At 43.9% G+C, this 22131-nt stretch overlaps 1 pseudogene; it reads right to left on the bottom strand.

Annotated features, from left to right (window-relative positions):
- LOC147526237 (protein Hook homolog 3-like) overlaps window positions 1–22131 on the bottom strand; it is an 83787-nt pseudogene that overhangs the window by 30593 nt on the left and 31063 nt on the right.

The raw sequence follows: 22131 nt of genomic DNA, 5'->3' as shown, positions 1-22131 counted from the left end.
ATGAAGAACAGTTCAACAAAAATACCTTGGGATATTTTACTAAGAAATGAAAAATCAGTGTATCCTTAATTTCTTATAAATGTCTCTATTCTAATTACAGATTTTTAAATAATGCTGAATTTACTACTGGAATGGACACATTAAAGGGAAAACAATATTTAATTTCTTTTCTACATAATAAGTTTTTTTTTTATTCTGGACAAACATTTCATTTTACATTTCTCATTGAGAAAAATACAGTTTAAATGCAAGACCATAACAGCACATATGGAAAGCTACCAGAAATCTCCATCTACATCATTTCTGCATGATGTAACAAGCAGGAGATATTATGTAAAGCTGAAAGGTAGGATAATAACAATTACTTGAACACAAGTTTTACATACATTTCTACTTACATCTTCAGCTTTTGAACTTTGCTTCTGCAAAGACTTCTGTAGTTCTTCAACCTGAGACTGTACTTTTAGCAGTCTCTGATTTACCAGCCTAGGAAATAGATAAAACTTTACTTTTCAGAAATAATTAATTACAACATGGTGAAATCCAAGATGTTAAGTAGATGTTAAATGTCCAGCATTATCAGGACATCTATGCAAGAGATACACCACTATTTCTTTATTCAAAATTTCATTGGGTTTATGTGACAAAGTTTTGGTAGTGGGAGGAGGGGGGCTGCAGGGGTGGCATCTGTGAGAAGAAGCCAGGGGCTGTCCTGTGCCAGACACAGTCAGTTCCAGCTGGCTCTCCAATGCACCCATCACTGGCCGAAGCTGAGCAAATCAGAGAAGCTGGTGGCACCTCTGAGAAAATATATTTAAGAAAGGGAAAAACACTGCCTGGGAGTGAGGAGTGAGGAAAAAAGTGTGAGAAATAACCCTGCAGACACCAAGGTCGGAGATGAAGGAGGGAGAGGAGGTGCTCCAGGTGTCGGAGCAGATATTCTCCTGCAGCTAGTGGAAAGGACCACAGTGGGCCAGGTATTCCTTGCAGCCTGTGGAGAGGACCATGCCAGAGCAGATATCCACACTGCAGGCCAAGGAGGACCCCATGCCAGAGCAGGTAGATATTTCCTGAAGGACTCGTAGCACAGGAGACATGAGGAATGCAGGGATGCAGTCAGTCCATAACAGTTCTTCTCTACTCCTTCTTCCTCCTGACACTTTTTCCCTGCTCCAAGTGTGAGTCCCTCTACAGGCTGCAGTCCTTCAGGAAAAACCTGCTCCAGCATGGGTTCTCCACAGGCTGCAATTCCTTCAGGAAATATCCAATTGCTCCAGCATGAGGTCCTCCATGGGCCGCAGGGGAATCTCTGCTCTGATGCCTGGAGCACCTCCTCCTTCTCTGACCTTGGTGTTTGCACTGCTGTTTCTCACTCTTTTTTCTCTCTTCCTCTGCATGTCCAGCATTTTTGCCCTTTTTTAAATACGTTTTCTCAGAGGTACCACCAACTTCGCTGACTGGTTCAGCTTTGGCCTGCAGTGAGTCTGATGCAGAGCCAACTGGAACTGGCTGTGACTGGTCTAAGATTCTTTCTGCTGACTTTGTCCTCACTGATCACAGTATTCTGTGGATGAAGCAAGACAGCTAAAACCTACTGCATACTACAGTAAGAGAAAATTCAGTACATAAAATCATGGAAAAGTTTTTATCACCCTAAACTTCCATGAAACAGTTTTACAAAATCTAGATCATCTTGACAGCAGCTCTAACACCTGTGAACATACTTTTAAGAACAAAATAGGAAGCAAGGGAAGATGGAAAATGTACAGGTAATGAATGGGTAGTAGGGAACATAAGGGATTCTTTTTGTCACACTTGCTTTACAGAAGGAGAAGCTGAAGTAATACATGGTTCCTTTTTGTGAGCCTTTGCATCGTTCCAATTGCAATCTATTATAGAACTCTTCAGCCCACACTGCAGGCTCCAGATACTGGAACAGCATTGAATGACTGAGTAGACTCACAGACTGGTTGAGATACTTTTTGATAGGGCTAATCACATTTTTTTACATAAGGAACTTGGCCCTGACAACAGTCTACTAAGACAGAAGTGTACGGCATTGTTAGGAAAGTCACTGGAATAGAGAACAATACTTCCTTACCTGATCTCTGTCTCCAATTCATTCTTCCGTAAATTTGTACCATTGAGCAAGTTCTGCATCAAGGCAATCTTTTCATTGTCAGAACCTTCTTGGTTCAGCTTTAACATCTTGTTCTCATGCTGAAGGCGAATGAGTTTCTCCCTAAACAAATAAAATCTAGTATGAGAAGCTTGCCATTCTCTATAAAGAATAAAACAGTTTACCACATGATGTGTAAAGATAACATAAAGATCTTTACCAGTTTTAGAAACAGATGAAACTGCAATTGACTATAATCTTCAAATTCAAACCGGATAAAACAAGCTGCAATTATACAAAACACAGAAGAAGAACATTGCCTGAGGGCCCAGATTAGATATGAGAACAAGGTCAGACAGACTGATGGGTAGTAAGCAGAGCTGGGTATCAGGGTATCAAAGGATACAGATTGTAAACTTAGCTATCAATAAACTACTGCATGAACCTGGGCAAGTTACCTCCCTCCTCCTGGTCTTCCCCCTCCATAGCCCCCTGTCATGGGTTAGGCTACTCCGGCAACCAAACCCTACACAGTCGCTCACTCACCCTCCCCCAGCCCCAGGGATGAGGGAGAGAATTAAAGGAGAAACGGGAAACCCGTGGGTTGAGATAAAAACAATTTAATACAGATGATTTAATACACAGTGTAGATGCTCACCACCCCCTCTTATCCGCAGCCCGTCTCGTCCCAAAGCTGCAATCCCAGACGAACGCGAGGCCCCGAAATAGAGAGGGGCAGAAAGAGAGATAGTACTCTGAGAGTGGGAGTACTGGAAGAGAGAGGGAAAATAAAGGCAATAGAGCAAAAGCACAAAAGAGCAGAAGCGGCAAAAGAGCAAAAGCACTAAAAGCCCTTCTTTCCGGCTGTCCCTCACTTTTATACTGGGCATGACGCTGCATGATATGGAATACTAATTGGCCAGTTTGGCCCTCAATCTTAAGTTCCACCACAAATCACAAGGGGAATCATGGCCCCCTTGTCCCGGCTATGCTCCCCCCTTATCCCACCGTGCTTCTGCACTCCAGCCAGAACACGGCACACTGAAAAGTCCTTGGAGTTTCACTTCCAACCACAAACACCAGCTCGCTATCAACATTCTTCTCAGAGCGAGCCTCTGAGTAAAACCAAAACAGGGAGCTCTTCTAGCTGCTAAAAAGAAGAGCTAACTCTGTCCCAGCTAAAACCAGGACACCCCCATGAGTGTCACTGTATTATCTGGCTGGGATGGAGTTAAGTTTCTTCATACAGGTCCATAGGGTGCTGTGTTTTGGATTTGTGGCTAAAACGGTGTTGATAACTCGCTAATATTTTGGCCATTGCTGGACAGTGCTTGCATAGAGTCAAGGTGTCCTGATTTTGACTGGGACAGAGTTAGTTCTTTTTAGCAGCTGGAAGAGCTCCATGTTTTGGTTTTAGTCTGGAACTCGTTATGAGAAGAATGTTGATAGCACACTGATGTTTATAGTTGGCACTGAGGCCTCAAGGACTTTTCAGCTGCCGTGTTCTTGCCAGTGTGCAGGAGCACAACAGGATAGGGGGGAGCATGGCCGGGACAAAGGTCCCACAACTCCTGTTATAATTTGAATTTAGATTTAGGATTGAGGGCCAAACTGGGCAATGGAATATTCCATATCGCGCAATGTCATGCCCAGTATATAAATGAGGATTGACTGGAAAGAAACTCTCCTGTTCTTCCGAGAGGCTCTCTTGGTCTCTCTGGGAGTGCTCTCTCTCTCTCTCTCTTGGTCTCTTTTTGGGCCTCTCGCTCATTGAGGATTGCAATGTCGGGACTTATCGGTTTCGGGATCGTTTGCCAGGACAGGAGTTGGTCACCGAGTGGTGAACAATTACACTGTGCATCACTTCTTTGCATATATTATTATCAATATATAGATATATTAATTGTCGTGGTTTAGCCCAGCTGACAGCTAAGCCACCACGAGGTCACTCACTCACTCCTCCCCCTCAGTGGGGTGGAGAGGAGAAAAAGGTAACAAAGGCCTGAGGGGCGAGATAAGAACAGGGAGGGATTACCCACCAACTACAGGCCCCGGGCAAAACAGACTTGGCTTGGGGACAAATCAATTTAATTCATTAACAGTTCATTCAGAGAGGATAACAAGAAACAAAGCCAGATCTTAAAAACACCATCCCCTCACCCCTCCCTTTTTCCCCAGCAGCGCAGGGGGATGGGGAATGGGGGGTTGCAGGTCAGTTGGTCACAAATTGTTTCTGCTGCTCCTTTCTTAAAGGAGGAGGACTCCTTGCACTCTTTTTCCTCTGTTCCAGTGGATCCCCTCCTCACGGGACAGTCCACAGACTTCTCCAATGTGAGTCCTTCCTGCAGGATGCAATCCTTACCCATCACATGGCTCCGACACAGGCTTCTTCCCCACAGAGTCACGGCTTCTTAGAGAGCTGCCACCCGCTCTGGCATGGGGTTCTCCATGGGCTTCAGACACCTCTCTGCCTTGTCGTCAGCCTCCAGCAGCTCATGGAGACCATTCTCTACAACTCCCTTCAGACACAGGCATCTCTGCTCCAGTGTGGGGTTCTCCAAGAGCTGCGGGTGGGTCTCTGCTCCATTGTTAATCTCCACGGAATCTCAGCTCTGGCACACCTCCTCCCTCTCCATCTTCACTGACCTTTGTGGCAGCATGGCCATTTCTCTCAGGTCTTAGTCCTCTCTCTGCTGCAGTCATGCTGGGCCCAACGAATCTTGGTAGCGGTGTCCCAGTGCAGGCAGCTGCCTGCCCTGGAGGCCGGGGGGCCAGCCCCTACCTCCCCGCTCTCTTCAGTGTAGGTCCAGCCTCAGTTCGGGCTCCTTTGTCCCCATCTTAAATAGGGCATTCGCAGAGGCACTGATCGGCTCAGCCCTGGCCTGAGGGGATGGGGGGGCCTCACCTGGTCAGAGGCCAGTCTGACCGGTTTTGGAGCGGAGGGGGGAAGCTTTTCACAGCTACTTATAGGGGTCATTTTCACAGCTCCCTCCCAGCTCCCATCACTTAAACCCAGCACATCATGTATTATTATTTTATCATTATTACTTTTAATTTTAAATTGTTATTAAATTGTTCTTATCTCAACTGTCCTGGTTTAGCCCAGTCAGAGACTAAATGCCACAACTCAGCTTGCTCACCCTCCCCCACCCCTGGGGAATGAGGAAGAGAATTAAAGGGGAAAAAGGAAGGAGACCAGTGGGTTAAGATGAGAACAATTCAATAATAATAGTGGTATGAAATTAAAATTAATAACGATAATACATTAATACATTAATACATGCACAATGATAGTATTAATAATTATGTTATAATTATATCAATATATTGTATTATAATTATATTAATAATGTATTATTGATATGATATAATTTTTGGAGAGGATACAGCTGGGACAGTTGACCTGATTTGGACAAAGGGATATTCCATACCATATATCTTCATGATTAGCAATAAAAAATGGGGTAGAGGAAGAAGGGGATGGGGGTGGGTTTTTTTGGCTTCTAACGTGTCTGTTGTTTGGAGACTGGCTGGGCATCAGTCTGCTTGTGGGAGGTGGTGAGTGATTGCCTTTGCACCACTTGTTTGTTTTTTTTTCCCCCTCTTTCCTTCACCTATTAAAGTGTCTTTATCTTGATCCATGAGTTTTCTTGCTTTTACTCTTCCTATACTCTCCCCTGTCCCTTTGGGGCGGGGCAGAGGAGAGTGAGGGAGCAACTGTGTGGGTGCTTAGCTGCTGCCCAGGGTCTACTCACAACAGTCACTTAACTTGTTTATTTAGAACAAGTGCAATCAACAGCCCATAGACTGAATCTTGTGAAAGAAACGCTTGCACCCAGTCTGATTTTTCTCTATGGAATGAGAAAAGATGGTTGAACAGAAAATCTTGTCTGAATGGCCAGATACTCTTTTTGCTAGCTTACAGTGGAGAGACCCAAACTCTGTTGTCATGGAGAAGATAGGAGAGCAGCAGTAGCTGTTCCTATGGGTGGGAGGGGGCTCCCACTAGCGACAGAGGCCTCCTGCGACTTTCACATTTCATTGGAAGCAGTGGCAGCAGCCCAGCTCTGTAGATCAGGAAGAAGCAGTCTTCCCAGCTCAACCACTGCTACTGTCCATTTTTCTGAAATAAGCAAGGAGGCCAAGTTTAGCACCTCCAGACAGTCAGCATAGATGTCTGTTAGTCTGAAACTCAGCTTCTGGAGCTGTTGAAAGTAAAGAGGCAGTGAACTCTACATGGCTGTGCCTGGGTATTTACATCATTTAGGATCCTGTTCTCTCCTATGCAAATCATTTGAATGTTCATGCAATAACCCCCTACTTTTGTAATACTGCCTCAGAGCATTACTCTCCTCTGCTGATAGAGAACAAAACTGAAAGGAATTCCTCTTGTAGCAATGCACAGCAATGCAGCTGGAAGAGAAACAACTTATTTCTTACTTACCTAGCAAGATATCTTTTAACTACTCTAAAAAGTTTCTCAAACCCATATGCAGCTTTCCAAATGTTGAAATAGTTGTACCAACATTTGCAGAGGAAAAAATGAACTCCTAAAGAGCTTGCAGACTTCTGAGATGTGAGTGGCCCTTAATGACTTCAAGTTACAGTGATACTAGGCACTCTGGCAAGACTAAACACAAACTGCATTATCTTAAACCATAGTGATTTTCAGTCCTGCCCCTTCTCTTTCTCTCTAATAGTGCATGGCTGTTCTAATGCCATGATGCAAATGCATTTTAAAATGTATTTTCATTTTGAAAATTTTAATGTTTTTTCTCCATACAGTAACAATATGTCCCATTGTCACAAATATTTTCGTCTGTTAAAGCACATAAGAAGTTGCAATTGTATGAATTCTTTGCAGGAAGAGAAACCCAACTTGAGGATGAAGGGTTTCTTTGTTTCTCCTTTTGAAACAAGACAAACTTGAGAGAGGTCAAGTTAATCTTGTCTATAAGCATAAAAGGTGCTGTTGTATGAAAATCCAAAGGGAAGGAGAAGAACAAACACAAATCTTAGAATTTTTCAAACACTAAAAATCAGATGGGAATGGTCATTTATGTGCACATTCTAAGGCTTAGGCAGAACAAAAATATGAGTTAACTTACTTGATTTCAGGAGTAACAATTTCCACTGCTAGACTGTCTGAAGGTTCATGGCTTCCCAGGGGCATCAGTGCTGTATCAGGAAAAGAAAGGGATATAAAGTTTACCAGGAAGAATAGTAAATTTATTTTAAAAGACCAAGAATGAACTTTGTTCTACAAGTTGATAGATTTAGAGTAATGCTCTTGAGTAATGTCGTGGTTTTTTTTTTTTTTGGACTGAGGGTCGAGACAAGAACCGAGAGGGAGCACTCACCAACCATGGTCCCGGGCACAACATGACTCAGGCTTTCTTCTTAAAACAAAACAATTTATTAACAGTTACTGAACAAGAGACACAAGGAACGAAACCGGTTACTTGAGAGGAGAAAAGAGAAAACAAGGCCAGATCTTAAAACAACACCTCCCCACCCCGTTTCCTTTCGTTCCTGGCACAACCTCCCCCCCGGCGGCGCAGGGGGACAGGGAATGGGGAGTGCAGGTCAGTTCATCCATGTTGTTAACTACCGCTCCTTTCTTAAAGGAGGAGGAGTCTTTACACCATTTTTCCCTTGCTTCGGTGGATCCCCTACTCATGAAGAAAAAAGTCCCCAAACTTTTCCAACGTGAGTCCTGCCCGCAGGATTGCAATCCTTCCCCATGGATTGTACCAGTTCGGGCTTTACCAGTCTCGGCCTCTTAGGGAGCTGCTGCCACTCGCGTCGACGTGGGCCGTCCCCACGGATTCCAGATGCCTCCACGACCTCGTCGTGCATTTCCATGCCCCATTATTAACAGTACCTGGTCGCGCATCCCCTGCTCCACGACCTCTCCTGGGCTCAGGCATCTCCTTCCCGAAGTGGGTTTTTCCACGGGCCACGAGTGGGTCTCTGCTCTGCCGAGTACACCCTGGCTGCAGGGGGGCCGCCTGCCATCTCACACCGATTTGCAAGGGAAGCCTCAGCTCCAGCACACCTCCTCCTGCTCCATCCTTAACTGACCTGGTCGTTGTGGTTGTTTTCTCTTAGATCTTAATCTCCTCTAGAGGAGCTCGGCCCGGCGGGCACCCCGGGAGCGAGGCGCTTCCCAAGCCCCCCCCATGCGGCTCCCCCGGCGCCATCTTGAGCACATGGCGCTGGCCTGGGCCCAGGCAGTCGTCCGGCCGGGAGCTGGGAGCGAGGGCAGCGCCCTCCTGCTCTCTCCTCGCTCCTGAGCAAAAAGCCTTTTCCCGCCCCTTTGTCCCAACTTAAATAGGGCAATTCGCAGAGGCGCCAATTTGGCTCAACCCCCCCGGGGGGGGATGGGACTCAGATCTGGTGGCACAGGGAGCAAATCCCCTCCCCTGCCACCAGAACACCCCCCTCACATATCAAACTATCACAAGTAACTGGGAAATAATACAAATGTCAGGCCCCTAGCAAGAAGGAAAGACAAGCACAACACAATTTGGAGAACAATCACTGTTCCTATTTTCATCCATTCTGGAGAAGTGATTTTATGGTGGATAGTTTATTGATTGGTTTATATAAGAATAAAAAAGCTGTGCAACATAGAATCATAGAATGGTTTGGGTTGGAAGGGACCTTAAAGATCATCTAGTTCCAACCCCCCTGCCATGGGCAGGAACACCTTCCCCTAGATCAGGTCGCTCAAAGCCTCATCCAATCTGGCCTTGAACACCTGCAGGGATGGGGCATCCACAACTTCTCTGGGCAACCTGGTCCAGTGCCTCACCACCCTCATTAACAACATAACACATGGAAATAAATTGCAGCATATGAACAATCATGTAGGCATCACGAAATTGTTACATAAAATTCTTTGGAGATGAGAGAGATGTTGAGCATAACTATTCAGAAATCAAATTCCTGGGGTAGGGAGTGTGGATACAAAAAGGCTAGAAGCAGAAATTTTCCAGCTACTGCAGCGTCCTGTGAAAGTTCTTTTTCCCATGCAAGCTGGCTGAGAAACAGTTTGAGGTTTTTGTAAACTAAGACTTTATCTTGCACCTGTAGCTTGTTATGCAGTCTTGTTTATGGCACACTGGGAAAGTTGTTTTGAAAGGGGTGTTGTAGCATTTAGCCAATCACTCTGGGAGGTGGATGGTCAAGCGACCAATTGCCTTGGCCATCCTTGTGAACCATATTATATATATATACGGATTTGTAATTAATAAATGGCTGATGCTGCTGCTGCTGATACTGCTGCTGCTGCTCCTGCTGTTGGCGTTGGCATTTTCTCCTGCACCTGAATTCTGTGTCGTTCTTCTCTCCGTCCCCGAGATGGCAGCGACAAGGGAGAAACATTTTCTAAACCCACCATATTTGGGAAGAGACTAAACATGAAAAATTTCAGTCAAACTGAAAGTTTTGTGAGTTCATAAACATTTGAAAACAAAGTAATACCAAAGTGGTTTTTGAGCTTAGTTGAATTTTAGTTGTTTTTTTTTTTATTTTCAGTTTTTTTATTTCTTATCTTTTATTTTTTAGGGTTTGTTTTAGTTTAGGTTGGTTTTTTTTTAATTTTAGGGTGGTGAGGTACTGGAACAGGTTGCCCAGAGAATTTGTAGATGCCCCATCCCTGGAAGTGTTCAAGGCCAGGTTGGATGAGGCTTTGGGCAACCTGGTGTAGTGGAGGGTTTCCCTGCCCATGTGTTATGGTTTGAAGTGAGGGGGGAGGTCCGGGTGGCAGAAGCTGCCCATCACACCGGACTCCCATCCCCCTCAGGGCTTGAGCCAATCGGCGCCTCTGTGAATTGCCCTATTTACGTCGGGACAAAGGAACCGGAAAGGTGTGCCTTTGCCCAGGAGCAAGGAGACGGGAAGGGGGCGCGGCCCCTGCTCCCGGCGCCTGGCTGGGCTGGTGCCCGCCCCGTTGACGATGGCGGCGGCGGCGAAGACGCTTGGAGAACTCGGGGAGAGCTCCGCTCCCGGGGTGCCCACCGGGCTGAGTTCACCCAGAAAGGACTGAGATCGAAGAGAAACGGCCACACAGATCACACAGGTCAGTGAAGATGGAACGGAACAACGTGTGCCGCGGCTGAGTCCCCCTTGCGAGCAGCCCCCTTTGCAACCAGTCCTCGGTGGAGCAAGCAGAGACCCACTCACAGCCCATGGAGGATCCACGTCGAGAAGAGATGCCAGAGCCTGAGTACGGTACGCATCTAGAGTCTGTGGGATGACCCTCGCCGATGGGGAGGTGCTTTGTTAAAGGAGATGCCTGAGCCTGAGACTGTTGTGAATCATGGGCACAGGTCGAGGCGCATTTACGCATCTAAGTCTGTACAGAGACGCATTTAAGGTCGATATGACGACCCACGCCGGAGTGCATTTAAAGTCTGTATGATGACCCACGCCAGAGCGAGTGGCTACAGCTCCTTAAAAGCCCAGAACTGGTAAAGCCCGCACTTGGGGAAAATCTGATGGGGTAAGGATTTGCCTCCTAGCGGGTAGGATTCACACTTTCGCCGTGAGTAGGGGATCCACTGGATCAAGGGACAATGGTGTAAGGACTCCTTTTCCTTTAAGAGAAGCGGCAGTAACAACATGGGATGAACTGACCTGCACTCCCCCATTCCCTGCCCCCTGCGCCGCTGCGGGGAGAAGGTAGAGCCGGGAAGAAGAGGCAAAGGGGGGGAGTGGTGTTGTTTTTAAGATCTGGCCTTGTTTTCTTGTTATCCTGTCAAGTAACCGTTTTTGTTTGCTTTTATCTTTGTAGGTAGCTGTTAATAAATAGTTTTGCTTTAAGTAAACAGCCTCTTTTGCCCGGGACCGTGGTTGGTGGGTGCTTCTCCGTTCCTATCTCGACCCTCAGCTCTTTTATTACATTTTTCTCCTCTCCACTTTACTGGAGTGGGAGAGCTGCGTGGGGTTTAGTTGCCGGATCGGCCTAACCCACGACACCATGGCAGGGGGGTTGGAACTAGATGATCTTTGAGGTCCCTTCCAACCCTAACCATTCTATGATTCTACGATTCTATGATTTATTATCTGATAAATAAAGACATATCCAGTATTCTCCGAAAGACCCCCGTGCACTTTAGAAAAGATATATTTAATCTCCTTTTTTTGTCTCTTACCTGTAGTGGTGAGTTGACCCTCCTGTGCTTGTACACATCGGAGTTCTTCAATAGTTTCTTTTAATGAATCTCTTTCTGCTCTTAATCTCTGAATAATAGGAACAAGAATAATATTAGTCTTGCCACTACAGCTCCATCCTTAACACTAAGCATATTGCCACAAGGCATAGCATCAACACAAAAAAGAATTTCTATGCAACTCGAGACTATTTTAATGTCAAAGCATTTCAACTTATTTCAGAATAGAATAAAGGCCCACTACTTCCTGGAGACAGCAATTCTTTAATAAGGTTTCCTGCTGCATTTTACACTTGTTGGGCTAAAGATATTAGAATATAAGCTTACAAAATCACAGAATGGTTGAGGTTGGAAGGGACCTCTGGAGGTCATCTGGTCCAATGCCCCTGCTCAAGTAGGGCCACTTAGAGCCAGTTACCCAGGACCATGTCCAGACAGCTTTTGAACATCTCCAAGTATGGAGATTGCACAACTTCTCTAGGCAACCTGTTCCAGTGCTCAGTTACCCTCACAGTAAAAAGGTGTTTTCTGATGTTCAGACAGAACCTCCTTTGTTTCCTTTAGTGCCCATTGCCTCTTGTCTTGTCATTGAGCATCACTGAAAAGAGCCTAGCTCTATCTTCTTGGCACCCTCCAGTAGCTCCATATCTCTCTTGTACTGAGGAGCCTGGAAGTGGACATAGGGCTCCAGGCGTGGCCTCACCAGTGCTGAAAAAAGAGGAAGGATCACCTCCCTCAACCTGCTAGCAACACTCCTCCTAATGCAGCCCAGGATACCATTTATCCTTTTTGCTGACACCAGGTGCCCACCCAGGCACTCTATCACTCCCCTCCTCAGCGAGATAGGAGGGAGAAAATAAGATTAAAAATTCATGGGTGGAGATAAAGGCAATTTAATAAGAAAAGCAAAGGCTGTGCATGGAAGGAAAAGAAACAAACAAAATTATTCTCTACAGCAGGCAATGTCCAGCCACTTTCTGGGAAGTAGGGCCTCAGTACGTGTAGAGGTTGCTCTGAAAGACAAACACCTTAATAACGAATGCCCCCTCCTCGTCCTCCTTTCCCTTAGCTTTTATTGCTGAACACTACAGCATATGGTATGGAATATCTCTTTAGTCAGTTTGGGTCAGCTGTCCTGGCTGTGTCCCCTCCCAACATCTTGCCCACCCCCAACCTACTGGCCTTGTGAGGGGAGCTTGGAGAGACAGCCTTGATGCTGTGCCAGCACTGCTCAGCAGTAGCCACAACATTGGTGTGTTATCAACACTGTTCTAGCTACAAATACAAACCACAGCACTATGAGGGTTGCTATGGGGAAAGTTAACTCTATCCCAGCCAGACCCAATACAGGCACATTTCTGGCTCATGTTCAACCTGGTGTCCACTAGGAACCGCAGGTCCTTTTCTGCCAAGTGGCTTTCCAGCTGGGTGGCCCCCAGCATGTACTGGTCTCTCTCTCTCATTCAAAATTGTAATTTATCATCATTAGTAAATTTGCTGTAGTATACACTGCTTCTGCCCAGTCAGGGCACGACCCGAGGGTCGAGGAATGCATTCTCAACTTCTTCCTCTAGGAGTGTTTCTTTTAAAATGTCTTTCTTTTCCTTTATTTGAGGCAGCAGGGAACAGGCTCGCCTGCAATTTCTATCCTTATGCTTTTCTTCGTACAACACTTTGTTCTCCTCCCACACCATTATCACATGCAGAACATCACCTCTGTCTCTGTTTACAAGTCCCACTAGGCAGCTCTTCCCCACTGATTGATTCACTGACGGCTTCTTTTTGCCTTCACCCTCTTTCTCTTATCGTTTGCACATTACTAACATCATCATTGTTATCAGCGTCTCCCCATCTTTATCGGGGAGCAACCGTAAATTCTAAATTTTCTTTCTCACCACTACACTTCAAACACATCTTTTCAATGCTACTTGCTGAACAGCATCCTTTTAATTTTTCACTTTACTTAATTTATCCTTTTTCAAATGTCAAAACAAGGGGGTCCTGAGGGGCCAAATTCCTTCTGCCACTCAGGATGATTTCTTAAAGTAAAAACCACATCGGCATATACCACCTCATCCCATTTATCATTTCTTCTGAGAAACAGCATCAATTGCAATAAAGTATTATAATTCCATTATAAGTGTGAGTATTCGGCCATTTTTCCTCTTTTTCCAATTTATATAACAGCCACCACTGGTTACAATACTTTATTAAAATCTTCCTGTCCACACTCCCTCTGGGTGGTCCTCCTATATCCTTCTAATGAGCCAAAATACAGCCTAAAGTGCTCCATTTTACTATCTCACCGCTTTGCTTGGCTCCCATAGCAAACACAAAGATGCAAGGGCGTACTCACTCCACAGCGAGTGCACCTAAATTCAAGACAATCGTCAAGACAAAACTCCTGTCTCCCGTTAAATAAATAATGTACTTATGACACTCCAAACACTGAGCACAAACAAACCACACCGGCGACAAGGTGGGCAGGCACTTGTTTGTGTTACACACCAAATGATTTTAACACTACTTCACCCTATATTTCCTCCATATATATATATATACACACCAGTGGCACTCTTGTGCGATTCTTATCGATTCTTTACACCTTCTAAGTTCCCACAAAATACCTGCTTAAGCTAGCCTGACCGTTCAGTCTTAATTAGACCAGTTTTCCAGCCTTTCGCTACACCAACATTTTGCACTTACTCCATTTCTCCCTTTTAACTGCTCCTAAACATTCTGTCAAGAGCACAAAACCAAAATTGGGAGATCTGAGAGTACAATTTTCAATGTCAGAGCTGAAATGTTGTGCGCTTCGTTCGTCTCCAGCTGCTCTCTCCGCAGATCAGAACTTCACATTTGCTCCGCAGCTGAGCTGCATCTCACTCGCTCAAACACTCACTCAGTGATTTAGCAGCACAATCACACATTTCAGGGCTGGCCCAGCAAACTCATGCAAACATCAAAGGCCTTATTGGGTACTTACTAATATTATTAGATGGTAGAGACTTTACAGAATACACGGTACCAGATTTTTACAATGATTATGGTAATGCCGCATTACCTTATGGAGACTCAAACCCCAAACCCTTTCCCTTGGTGCACGGGTTAAAGCACCAACTTGCCAGCATTCTCCCTAACAGACTGCCTGGGGGAATGTCCGATGGCATCTCTTTGCTCCCTTTTTCCCCCGGAACTGGGCTTAGTTGCCCCTCGTCCCATTTCCCGGGACTGGGCTTACTTGCCCCTCGTCCCATTTCCCGGGGGAGTCACTCACTCCTTTTTTGTTCGCTTCGTCCCTTCGCTGGCCGATTCCCTCGCGGGAGATCGGAACCGCAGTTAGAAGGACTCCGCACTCGCTTCGCAGGCTCAGCCCGCGTCTCACTCACACACCTTTCAGTCCTCCCCCTATCCCAGTCACCCAGATAATACTTACAGTCCCTTTTTCTTATCCGGGTCTTGTGCACAAGGATTATTGGCTGCCACGGTAATTCCCAGGGAGCCCCTTCTTTGGTCCACGAGTCCCCTGCCGGGGTCGTTACCGTCAACCTCCGATGGTGCTGGAGGGAGCCGAAGAGACTGCTAAATTCAGCGGGGCGCGCCTTCCGTTCGGGACCCTCTTGCTCCACGGCGGTGAGGCTTCAATTATCCCGGACGAGCCTCCAATTGTGAGAAACGAGCCCATGTAAATAGTTTTCATGTAGTTTATTCAGGGACAAAGTCAGTGGAGCAAAGATCACAGCGCTGGGCACATGACCGTAGCCAGAGGCGCCGACACAATCGTCAGGGGGTGATTTATACTATAATTCGTTACGTACTCATAAATGTTTTTACATATTCATTATTATCTCGGGGGACAGGGAGGAGATATTACAATTAGTATTTACATAAGTCCGCCTTACTCCCCCCTCCCACCAGTCATGCGCAGTTTGTCCTGGTGGTCGTCCCAGGGGTCGGTGTGGATGAAGTCAGGAGTCTTCATCAGCATGAACTCCCCCCCTCCCCTCTGGTTCCAACTGGCTTCAGTCCGTCACTTTCTTATCTCGAGTAGGGAGTTTACCATGCAGTCCCTCAGTTTCTTACCTCTGGTAGGGAGTTTACTGCACTCGAAGATTTACAATGTACTTTCCACCGCTCTGGGGGATTATGTCTATTTTTATTTTTTTATTTTAACTGTAAGTGTCCTTGTTATGCAGTCTTAATTAACTCTAGGCGAAAGCAAAATTTTTTAACCACTTCCTTACTTCTCACAACTAGGAACCCCAGGTCCTTTTCTGCCAAGTGGCTTTCCAGCTGGGTGGCCCCCAGCATGTACTGGTGCCTGGGGTTGTTCCTCCCCAGGTGCAGGACTTTGTCCTTCCCCTTGTTGAACTGCATGAGATTCCTGTCAGCCCATTTCTCCAGCCTGTTGAAGCCCCTCTGGATGACAACGTGACCCTCTGGTGTATCAGCCACTCCTCCCAGTTTTGTGTCATCAGCAAATTTGCTGAGGGTACACTGTGGCCCATCATCCAGATCATTAATGAAGATGTTGAACAGGACTGGACCCAGTATTGACCTCTGGGGTACGCTGCTAGTCCCTGGTGTCCAACTAGACTTTGTGCTACTGACCACCACTCTCTGGGCCCAGCAATTCAGTCAGTTTTCAATCGACCTCAGTGTCTGCTCATCCAGCCCATACAGCTTCTCTAAGAGAAGAGGCCTCCTGGAGTTTTTGCCTGACTTTACATTCATTGGGATGGAGCTCTCTTGAGCTTGTAGGAAGTGATCCTTCAGTATCAATCTACTTTCTTGGCCCGTTTCCCTCCAGATCCTGGGATAATGTCATGGGACGCTACCAAGCAGATCCCTGAAGAGGCCAAAGTCTGCTCTTCTGAAATCCGGTCTTGTGATCTTGTTTTTTTACCCTCCTCTCAGTGTCCTAAACTCCACCATCTTGTGGTCGCTGCAGCTAGGGCTGCCTTTGACCTTCACATTCCTCATGAGTCCCTCCTTGTTTCTGAGTATGAGGTATAGCAGAGCACCTCTCCTGGTTGTTTCCTCCATCACTGGAGTCAGGAAGTTGTCATCAATGCACTCCAGGAACCTCCTGGATTGCTTATGCCCTGTTGTGTTGTCCCTCCAGCAGATATCGGGGTAAGTTGCAAGAGTCTTCATAAAAAATGTAGGTGAATAAGTGAAAGAAAAAGCTATGCTTACTGTATTTACACTAAATTTCTATCAAAGGCTGTCTCTCCCTAATACACCTCACTTCTGTTTCCTTTCTGGCAAAATGGCAGCTCAGTTTTCAAGACCATTGTCTCCCTCTTGTATTGTGTATCTCAGCTTTTAAGCTAATTTCTCCTTTCCAGTTTTCTCAGGGTTCTGAATTGTTTTAATGTCTCATCCTGAAACTACTTTTATTCTTCCCTTAAGCAGGAGAAAGTCTGGACATCCTCTTAATTATAATACAAGTGTTTTCCCTTCTGTAAGTACACAAATAACTTAATTTAAGCCACCTCTCTTCCACTTGACTGCTTAGTTAACATCTCTGAAGCTGTTAGTCAAATACTCTCTGACCAAGTTCTTTTAGATATTCCACATGAGGAGGGTTTAATGTTTAATATAAAATTTACTTAGTTTAAGATATTTGATGTTACATGGGATTTTGATTTAGCAGAGCGATACAGCAATATACTGAAAAATGGTGTGTTTGATGGCAGGAGAGAGGGTGTTAAGCCTGGAGACAAACTAATGATTTGTGTACATCCAATTAAAAGAGATATAGGAACAGCTGTTGTCTGCAGATTGTCATGTAGCATCTCTATTTCTTACCTTAGGTTGCCAGAGTGTTTGGTATGTCTTTTTAGATGTTTAGGTGAATGTTTCAGTATAACTTTAGGTTAAATGATTATGAAGACAATGATGAACATTTCCCAAGGATGTTTTATATATGCTTGTAGTTGATCAAGTTTTGACTCCTGCTTCTGTAAGGAGTGGGTTTTAGTAAGAATGAAATGGTCAGACCATCACCATTTTTAAGTTCAGGGCTCTCCTTTATCTTTTGGGGTGAATAGCCTGTTGCATTCTTGAACTTTTCTTTGGAGAGAAACTGAGTTTAGCTTTCGGCAGCTCTCATTTTGGCTATGCTGGAGTTCATAATTTGTCCTTGAATATCAGTATAGTGCTTCCTAATTTATTTTCTACTGTGTGTTCTCATATCTTTTTGGAAGATAGATAAAGAGGCTGTCCAATGTCAAAAGTTTATTATATATATTAATATCTCTTGTTTTAAAGAAAGCAAAAATGTGGGTGTTTTATTTCATTTCCCCTCCCTCCTCCCTCTGTTATAGTTTTGCATTTCATGTCACAACTTGTATGATGTTGTCAGTAGTATGCATCTTGTGAAGTGTAATCACCTGTGGTTTAAAACTTTGTCATAGGACAGTATGCTATTTAGGTCTGAGATAAGATGAACTGGGACATGATTACCCAGGAAAATTCAACTTTCTAACCGTTCTCCATTTATTTAAACTTCCTGTCAAATGAGATAACACATTGCTTTCATTGTTTAAATTCTTTGCTAAGTACTTTATGACACTAATAGGCTGAGAATCTGTAGAAGTTATTTTCAACCAGAAGATTTGTTTATCCTAAATATAACCTATGAGATCCATACAGCGTCTTCATAATTTTTAATACATGCTCTATTTGATACTTGTTCTAAATGAATTTTCAGTAGAAATTGAGCCGAAACCCTTCAGTACTAGAGAAATCTGGCATAAATACAAGCCTCCTGCTTATATGGAATTTAACTTTGGTGTTGGTTGTGCAAGTGTTGCAGTAGTTATCTTTGCATGGGATTGAAGACACTGCCAAGAAATGTGGAATTTTGTCTTGATTATTGTAAGGAACGCATTTAATTGTAAAGAAGTCATAGATCAGCAATGAAAAACTGTAGGAACCAGGAGAAATAATCAATGAGAACATGAAAAAATAAATTTCTGTAGCTTAGAGAGGAAGGAGTATGATTGGGCAGTGAAATATGAACTTATTAGGTGTGGAGAAATCTTCTGGCTGCTGCAGCATCCTGTGAAAGTTCTTTCCCTATGCAGGCTAACTAAGAAACACCTGTGGCTCGTTACACTGGGAAAGTTGCCTTGAAACAGGTGCTGTAGCATTCAGCCAATCACTCTGGGAGATGGATGGTCAAGTGACCAATAGCCTTGACCCATCTAGTAAACCACGTGACTTCAGACTAATTAAGGTGGGGCATTTCCTCCTGAGCTTTGGAGGAGTGTGGGCTTGCTTTAGAGTAGAGCCTGAAGCTTTCCTATTGCATTGGAACTATTGGTCTGCTTAGAGCTGCCTGAAGCCTTCCTGTTGCAACAATTAGAGGTTTTGGCTTGGAGGTGAATGTTTCTAGAGAGTAAGAAGAAAAGTAGAGAGGAGAAGAAAATTTTAATTTTTAAATATAAAAACATCTGAAGAGAAACAAGTACTATAGAGAAGACTTCTTTTAGAAAATCATAGTGTCTGATCTAAAACCTATCCAAAACAATGTGATGTGTCATTTTCAGGGGTGATGGTGGTCTTTTCATAGACTTAATTGAGTTCCATTGTTTCATGTGGACTTGTGATAACATCCAGAAATTTGATCACAAGAGACCACTGCATAACTTACTTTATGCTAATTTAAACACTTGAGACAGAAATTGTCTCAGGAACTTAAATAGATGTATATTACATGATTCTTGATGGTGGGATGTGGGAGGGTTTTTTGTGTGATTATCTACTCTTCAACTGTATGGTATTTGTGTAACTTATTGTCTATTTAGGTATTCTCTGCATTTTTAACATGTCTCCTTCCTCTTCCTGTCATAGGTAAGCAACTTGAAGAAAGCTTTAAAAGGGATACTGGATTATAACCATGAGGTAAGAGTAGTCTTAAGTAATCTACATTTACTTTTCTTTTGTTTTTCTCTTCAATGTACAATATAGTCTGCTGATTTATTAGGTCTGGACTTAGGACTTAGGTTGGGTGCTTGAGGAGTCTTGTAGCCTGTTTTCATGTGTTAGCCCTCTCAGAATTGATTGCCCACATTGCCATACAATCATGTATGTTGGAAGGTACCTCCAGAGGTCATGTAATTCAACCTTCTGCTCAAAGCAGGGCCAATAAGAGTTGGCTGCTTGTCCAGTTGAGGTTGAATACCTTCAAGGATGGAGATCCTACAGCCTCTCTGGGCTAGAGTTCCCTGGTGTCCAACTAGACTTTATGCTACTGACCACCACTCTCTGGGCCCAGTGATTCAGTCAGTTTTCAATCGACCTCAGTGTCTGCTCATACAGCCCATACAGCTTCTCTAAGAGAAGAGGCCTCCTGGAGTTTTTGCCTGACTTTACATTCATTGGGATGGAGCTCTCTTGAGCTTGTAGGAAGTGATCCTTCAGTATCAATCTACTTTCTTGGCCCCTGTTTCCCTTCAGATCCTGGGATAATGTCATGGGACGCTACCAAGCAGATCCCTGAAGAGGCCAAAGTCTGCTCTTCTGAAATCCGGTCTTGTGATCTTGTTTTTTTACCCTCCTCTCAGTGTCCTAAACTCCACCATCTTGTGGTCGCTGCAGCTAGGGCTGCCTTTGACCTTCACATTCCTCATGAGTCCCTCCTTGTTTCTGAGTATGAGGTATAGCAGAGCACCTCTCCTGGTTGTTTCCTCCATCACTGGAGTCAGGAAGTTGTCATCAATGCACTCCAGGAACCTCCTGGATTGCTTATGCCCTGTTGTGTTGTCCCTCCAGCAGATATCGGGGTAAGTTGCAAGAGTCTTCATAAAAAATGTAGGTGAATAAGTGAAAGAAAAAGCTATGCTTACTGTATTTACACTAAATTTCTATCAAAGGCTGTCTCTCCCTAATACACCTCACTTCTGTTTCCTTTCTGGCAAAATGGCAGCTCAGTTTCAAGACCATTGTCTCCCTCTTGTATTGTGTATCTCAGCTTTTAAGCTAATTTCTCCTTTCCAGTTTTCTCAGGGTTCTGAATTGTTTTAATGTCTCATCCTGAAACTACTTTTATTCTTCCCTTAAGCAGGAGAAAGTCTGGACATCCTCTTAATTATAATACAAGTGTTTTCCCTTCTGTAAGTACACAAATAACTTAATTTAAGCCACCTCTCTTCCACTTGACTGCTTAGTTAACATCTCTGAAGCTGTTAGTCAAATACTCTCTGACCAAGTTCTTTTAGATATTCCACATGAGGAGGGTTTAATGTTTAATATAAAATTTACTTAGTTTAAGATATTTGATGTTACATGGGATTTTGATTTAGCAGAGCGATACAGCAATATACTGAAAAATGGTGTGTTTGATGGCAGGAGAGAGGGTGTTAAGCCTGGAGACAAACTAATGATTTGTGTACATCCAATTAAAAGAGATATAGGAACAGCTGTTGTCTGCAGATTGTCATGTAGCATCTCTATTTCTTACCTTAGGTTGCCAGAGTGTTTGGTATGTCTTTTTAGATGTTTAGGTGAATGTTTCAGTATAACTTTAGGTTAAATGATTATGAAGACAATGATGAACATTTCCCAAGGATGTTTTATATATGCTTGTAGTTGATCAAGTTTTGACTCCTGCTTCTGTAAGGAGTGGGTTTTAGTAAGAATGAAATGGTCAGACCATCACCATTTTTAAGTTCAGGGCTCTCCTTTATCTTTTGGGGTGAATAGCCTGTTGCATTCTTGAACTTTCTTTGGAGAGAAACTGAGTTTAGCTTTCGGCAGCTCTCATTTTGGCTATGCTGGAGTTCATAATTTGTCCTTGAATATCAGTATAGTGCTTCCTAATTTATTTTCTACTGTGTGTTCTCATATCTTTTTGGAAGATAGATAAAGAGGCTGTCCAATGTCAAAAGTTTATTATATATATTAATATCTCTTGTTTTAAAGAAAGCAAAAATGTGGGTGTTTTATTTCATTTCCCCTCCCTCCTCCCTCTGTTATAGTTTTGCATTTCATGTCACAACTTGTATGATGTTGTCAGTAGTATGCATCTTGTGAAGTGTAATCACCTGTGGTTTAAAACTTTGTCATAGGACAGTATGCTATTTAGGTCTGAGATAAGATGAACTGGGACATGATTACCCAGGAAAATTCAACTTTCTAACCGTTCTCCATTTATTTAAACTTCCTGTCAAATGAGATAACACATTGCTTTCATTGTTTAAATTCTTTGCTAAGTACTTTATGACACTAATAGGCTGAGAATCTGTAGAAGTTATTTTCAACCAGAAGATTTGTTTATCCTAAATATAACCTATGAGATCCATACAGCGTCTTCATAATTTTTAATACATGCTCTATTTGATACTTGTTCTAAATGAATTTTCAGTAGAAATTGAGCCGAAACCCTTCAGTACTAGAGAAATCTGGCATAAATACAAGCCTCCTGCTTATATGGAATTTAACTTTGGTGTTGGTTGTGCAAGTGTTGCAGTAGTTATCTTTGCATGGGATTGAAGACACTGCCAAGAAATGTGGAATTTTGTCTTGATTATTGTAAGGAACGCATTTAATTGTAAAGAAGTCATAGATCAGCAATGAAAAACTGTAGGAACCAGGAGAAATAATCAATGAGAACATGAAAAAATAAATTTCTGTAGCTTAGAGAGGAAGGAGTATGATTGGGCAGTGAAATATGAACTTATTAGGTGTGGAGAAATCTTCTGGCTGCTGCAGCATCCTGTGAAAGTTCTTTCCCTATGCAGGCTAACTAAGAAACACCTGTGGCTCGTTACACTGGGAAAGTTGCCTTGAAACAGGTGCTGTAGCATTCAGCCAATCACTCTG

This window comes from Tauraco erythrolophus, chromosome W (assembly GCF_009769465.1).
Source record: "Tauraco erythrolophus isolate bTauEry1 chromosome W, bTauEry1.pri, whole genome shotgun sequence".
Lineage (NCBI taxonomy): Eukaryota > Metazoa > Chordata > Aves > Musophagiformes > Musophagidae > Tauraco > Tauraco erythrolophus.
The sequence above is the reverse complement of the archived record's forward strand: the minus strand, read 5'-3'. Positions and strand labels throughout refer to the sequence as shown.